General features: G+C 46.1%; 1 non-coding gene across 1 annotated transcript; it reads right to left on the bottom strand.

The window, feature by feature from the left end:
• Positions 1–4,316: 4,316 nt before the first annotated feature.
• Positions 4,317–4,398, bottom strand: TRNAL-UAG (transfer RNA leucine (anticodon UAG)). The gene has a single exon. It is a non-coding gene; the product is annotated as a tRNA-Leu (tRNA).
• Positions 4,399–6,018: the final 1,620 nt, after the last annotated feature.

Raw genomic sequence — 6,018 nt, 5'->3', positions numbered from 1 at the left:
GCCCCCTGCTCTGCTCCACTTTCTTCTAGCCCCACCTTTGTCCTTGGGTCCACCCCTTGGTTTCTTATTTCGGAATTGGCCTGACCCCTCTGGTCGGATCCTACCCTTCTCGCTTGTAAGTCGTTCCTGTCTCCGCCCGCTCCCTCTCTGGCTCCACTCCTCCCTGGCCCCGCCTCCTCGGTGGGTTCTGCCTGGGGCTGGGCTGCCGAGTGTCAGTGGACTGGCGCTGGCTGGATTCGCGTTTGTAGTTTGCGCTTTCTGCTGCCGCTTCTAGGGAAAGTGTAGCCTCCTCACTGTCCGAGCTTCTCTGGGCTTGTCCTGAGATCGTGTCGGAATCTTAGATTAGAACCATTCTAATAACATTGTATTTGATTCGCCCTGACCCACAAGTTCCTGGGTTCGCTCATTCATACAGATATCCCTGTGTGTTGATAGACAGGGCTTGGAGGGATATCCGAGACCCAGGCTTCTGCTCAGCCCAATTTGGCCTTTGGGGTTTTGGCCTACGACTCTGGGGATGACAGCATAGTAAACACAGGCTTCAGTACCAGAGAGAGCATCATAAAAGAAAAAACCTTTTTAAAGAATTGGATGTCTTGAGGAAATACCAATATAGTATAATCGGGAAAAATAAAGCTAAGTTGGTTGTATTTTATGATTTAGTATTGTTTCTACTAATGAAGGGTAGTAGTGATCACCATAATCTTTAAAGTTTAATCCAGGCCAGTTCTCCAGGCAAACTGGCCGTCCTTATCACCTTGGTAGCAGCTGTTAATACCAAGATATCAGTGTGTAAACACATCCATGTATATATTATAATATACACACATGGAACTGGCTGAGCAAACTGTGTATCCTGGCAGAGAAGAAAACCATCGCAAGCCTGTGGTGGAGGGGAATGAATGCGCTAATCAGAACCAGCATGACCATCACAGGTGTGTCCCAATCTGCTGGACAGAAAGGACGTTTGTGAAGGAGCTAAAAAGTGTTAAGTTCCTCACTGATACGTGTGTATAAAATTTTTTTTTTTTTTTGGCCGGGGCTGGGTTTGAACCTGCCACCTCTGGCATATGGGACTGGCGCCCTACTCCTTGAGCCACAGGCACCACTCTGTGTGTATAGAATTTTTTGAAGAATAATAACCCTTTATGTCTGTCCAATGCTTGGAAATCCAAAAGGGCTTTTATCTCTATGATCTTATTTAATTCTTAGGCCATCCTGTCAATAGGGTTTATTATTCCCATTTTATAGATGAAGAGACTAGGAATTTGTCTAACTTCAAAGAGCAGAGGAAGGTGGGAGTTACTGCTCTGAAGCTGGAGGAATTTGGAGGCACTGCCCAAGGTCCCCTGGCCTCAACATGACAAACAGTTTTACTCTCCACACCCTGGCCATGCCAGGTTTGGGGGTTGAGTTCTGGGATCTACTTTCAGATCCACACACCTTGGGCCTTTTGTGGCTGGCAGTCCTTAGGTTCCCTTTCTTTCTTCTTCTTCTTCTTTTTTTTTTTTTTGAGACAGAATCTCACTATGTGGCCCTAGAGTGCCTGGCATCACAGCTCACAGCAACCTCCAACTCTTGGGCTTAAGCAATTATCTTGTCTCAGCCTCCCAAGTAGCTAGGACTACAGGCGCCTGCCACAACAGGCGGCTATTTTTTTTGTTGGAGTTGTCATTGTTGTTTAGCTGGCCCAGGGCAGGTTTGAACCTGCCACTCTCAGTGTACGTGGCCGGAGCCATAACCACTGTGCTACTGGCACTAAGCGGGTTCCCTTTCTTCACAGTAACATATTTGTATTTAAACTCACCTGCATCCTCTCTGCCTTTCCTTTCTCTAACAATCCTGAGAAATCTGGTCTTAGGTTAGAGCAGGAAAATCAGATTCACACCATTCACATTATCTTCTAGATTTTTTGTCTACTGCCAAACCAAAGTTTTTGAAACCCCAAAGCCAAGAGTCAAATTTTTGTTCTCTGGATTTCTCCAAGTCATCTCTTACCTGAGGCTCTGAACCCTGGACACAGTGTCCACAGAGTCACTATGTTGGGAAAGCTTTCTTCCTTTCAAGTGTCTGTACCCAGGGGGAAAGGAGGTAGTCCTTCCACCCAACAGGCAAACTGAATCACAGTATTCAGAAGGATTTTAGAAGCTGTCCAGAAAATCAGCCTCCATGAGGCTCTGAGAAGGCAAGTAGAAAAAAGTCCGAGCTTACTTGGAGATACTATGGAGAAGCATCATGAATGCAGAAAACAGCTATCACAATGGACAACCCAAGATGACATAGTCGATTAGGAAGGACCATCAGAACAAACTCATAAACTTTCCATTGTGTGTATTGAAGCTGTTCCCAATTGTAGACCCAATGTCTGGCATCTAAAACATCCTCAGTCCTCTCTCATCTTAGAAACATCATCCCTTGACTCCCCATTTTTGCTCCCACCACTGCTCCCATTGCTTCTCTCTCCTCAAAATCAGAATTTATGATGGTTTGTCCATAATTATGTTTCCATTTTTTCTCTTCAACCCATTCCAAAATGGCTTGAATCAAGTCTTCACTGACCTGTCTATAAAGCATAAACACAATGGATATTTGTCAGTCTTCATCTTTCCAAGCCTCTTAGCACCATTCAACTTGGTTGGCTCCTTCCTTTTTGTGGAAACACCTTTCTTGATCTTGGTGAAACCACACCTGCTTTGCATATTTGTCTCTGGCCAGTCCTTCCCTGTCTCCCTCACTGGCTCCTCTTCCACTGCCCTCCCTTTAGAATGATGTACCTCAGGAGTCTGTGTTGGCCTCTTTTCTCCCTGTCTGGGCTCTCTCTGAGTGAATTTATCCCTATCCTTTTCTGTGGCCTAAGTCTCCATTGCCTTCCAAATCCACGTATTTGCTCAGAGTGTTCTCTTCACCTGCACACCTCTATGGTCAAACTTCTACTCAAGCCCATGTCCGACAAGCATCTCTAGCTCAGTGAGGATCAAACTGAACTCCTTGTCTTCCCCACAAAACTGCTTGGGTCCTCCATCCTGTGCTCCCTCCCAGGGAGAGGAGGTAAACTTCAAGCCACATAATGACCCAAACCCAGGGCGTCACTGTTGACACTGTCCTCTTCTTCACTGTATCCTCATTAGTGAGTTCTGTCAGTCCCTTTCTGTCCTCCACAGACCACCACTATACACACCACTGTCCTTTCTCTTAGACAACTGTAGTAGACTTTAAACAGGACTTCCTGTCCTTGCTGCCAGAGGGAACTTTCTAAATCCCATATTGGAACGTGACACTCACCAGCTTAAAGCCCTTCAGTAGTTTCCCACTACCCTCAGGATCAAGTTCAAAGCCTTTCCCTGCTATTCAGGGCCCTCTTTGCCTATCTCTTCAGCCCCATCTCTTCTTACCAATGTCTACTTTCACTCTCTGTCCAGCCACCCCTAATTGCCTTCACAGCATCTGGGACTCACCAGGTTTTCAGTCCCTTCTTGGATTTCTTTCTTCTTGGAAATCCTCTCTGCAACTTCACTCGCCAGTCTCTTAATTTCAGGAACCAGCTAAATTTCACTTCTCCTGGATCAGGTTGGCATGCTGCACAAGTGTAATTAGTTAAATTACAATGTCTATAAATTATACGGGTTTGAAAACGTCTAACTTGTGCACTACTGTAGACTCAGGACAGACTGGGTACCTGGCACATAATAGGCCCTTAGTAAATAGTTGTTAAATGGAGAAGTAAGGATTCCCCTAAGCCAAGCCTGAAGACCAAGTAGCAGGTGAATCAAGGAAGCAGAGATCCTCAGAGGTGTCTCAGTCTGTTACTCCCAAGTGAATGCTGACCTCTGCTGCCCCAGCCCCTCCACAGCATTACCTGATACCTCTTAGACCTCTTCTACCAACAGAGGTTATGAGGTCAGCCAAAGCCCTCCGAAGCCGGGCGAAAGAGACCCTTCCTAACTCAGGTCATGATTACAATCACTCCCACCTAACCTTTTCCTTAGGCTATAAAGAGGCCCATCTCGTTGCCTCAGGCCTGGAAGCGTTAAAGTCTCAGGCAGCCTGTGGGGAACTTTTGCAGGTAAACCAGACGCTTTCCCCTGGAACTAGGGAGCGGATTTTTTTGTTTTGTTTTGCTTTGAGAGGGTTGGATTGGTGGGTGAGAGGTTTGAGTACTGAACTACACAGTGAGAGAGCCTAAGATGCAAAGTTTCTTCAATTTCTCCTCTCTTCCTCCTTCCATTAAATGTCAAGAAAGAAGAAAACGGGAACAGGGAGTGGGAAACAATGACATAAAAATGTTGAAAGACTTGGAAAACGAGACCACCTCGGTATGGCAGCGGTGGGATTCGAACCCACGCCATCGAAATGACTGGAGCCTAAATCCAGCGCCTTAGACCACTCGGCCACGCTACCTCCCGCTCGGAAGCGTTTCCTCTCAGCTATATTAGGTTGATGACGTGGCGGCTCGCCCTTTGAGAGCCCGCCCCCATAGATTTGCGTGTGCTCAATATGGCACCAGCTGTTTCCACGCCTGTCACTGTACATCAAGCCCTTAAGAGCTTCGGAGCCAAAGTTCTCTAGTGATCGACAGCAATAAATACAATAGAAAAGCACCATTAAAAAGGAGTTAATTGTACAACGTTAACATTCACTCTTCACTTGTGTGTTTGGATTTTTGCGGGGTTTTTTTCCCCATGGGCGTGATGCTGTCTATAGCCACCTGAGGGCGCTGCCTCCCTGCCGCTTCCTCCGGGTGGTCTGGGGTCCCGCGAGGTACCCCAGTTGCCCTGTACCCATCTGAGTCCCGGTTCTGAGGACTCTTCTACTCCCACGTAAAGCCGCCTCTGCAACGATGGGTAGCCTCATGGTCTGGCCCTCCTTCCCCTTGAGATACAGGAATCACAGGTCCAGAGGAAAATCATTGAACATTGTGACAGATCTTTTGCACGCGTGAGCTCCCTCAATCTCCAGCTTACACAGGATGAAACACCGCAGCTAAGCAACTGTGCAAGCGCCCCAAACCCAGCCCTCATCCCCACCCTTCCCCTTATTCTTTGCAGACTATTTCAGTGCTTTTTAGAAAAAATTCAGTAAATACAGTGTGCAGCATAGCAAACTTCTATTTCCTTCCATTCGGAATTAATTATTAATATTTTGCATATTTGCTTCAAATCTTTTAAAATAAAAAATAAAATGAACACTGTAGAGATAATTCAACTCTCCTTTGCTATCCCAAGTTCTGTTCTCCTCCCTTCTTCCTAAGGAGTTTCACATCTTTTCAGTCCGCATTTTCCTAATTTTGCATTCACAAGGTAATTCGTTTCCTTGAATGTTTAAGGAGTATAGCTAACAAAAATCCAGGGTTGTAAAGACAGTCAGGTAAGTAAGCGTGGTAGGCTGAATAAAGACCCCCCACCCCACCCAAAGACATCCACATCCAAATCCTCAGAATTTGTAAATATGTTACCTTATGTGGCAAAAGAGAATTTGTGCACATGATGTATTAAGGATCTTCAGATGAGGAGAGTTTCCTGGACCATCCAGGTGGATTCCAGTGTAATCAGAAGGGTCCTTGTAAGAAAGAGGGAGGATTTAGAGGAGATACAATTAAGGAACAAGTCAGTCTGAGAAATACAGACACTAGCCAAGAAATTTCAGCAGTCCCTAGAAGCTGGAAAAGGTAAAGAAACAGATGCTCCGTTAGGGCCTCCAAAAAGGAATACAAGGTGTCTGACACCTTGATTTTAGGATTTCTGACCTCCAGAATAGTAACACTATAAATTTGTGTTGTTTTAAGCCACTAAATCCATGATAATTTGTTACAGCAGCAATGGGAAACTCAGTGGGTACATCCATGGGCTTGGGAATCACACAGCCTGAGGTCAAAGTAGCTGTGTGACCTTGGGAAAGTTATTTCTCGGGGCCGCGCCTGTGACTCAGTCGGTAAGGCGCTGGCCCCATATACCGAGGGTGACGGGTTCAAACCTGGCCCCATATACCGAGGGTGACAGGTTCAAACCTGGCCCCTGCCAA

This window comes from Nycticebus coucang, chromosome 12 (assembly GCF_027406575.1).
Source record: "Nycticebus coucang isolate mNycCou1 chromosome 12, mNycCou1.pri, whole genome shotgun sequence".
Lineage (NCBI taxonomy): Eukaryota > Metazoa > Chordata > Mammalia > Primates > Lorisidae > Nycticebus > Nycticebus coucang.
Note: the sequence above shows the minus strand (reverse complement) of the source record. Positions and strands in the feature narration are given on the sequence as shown.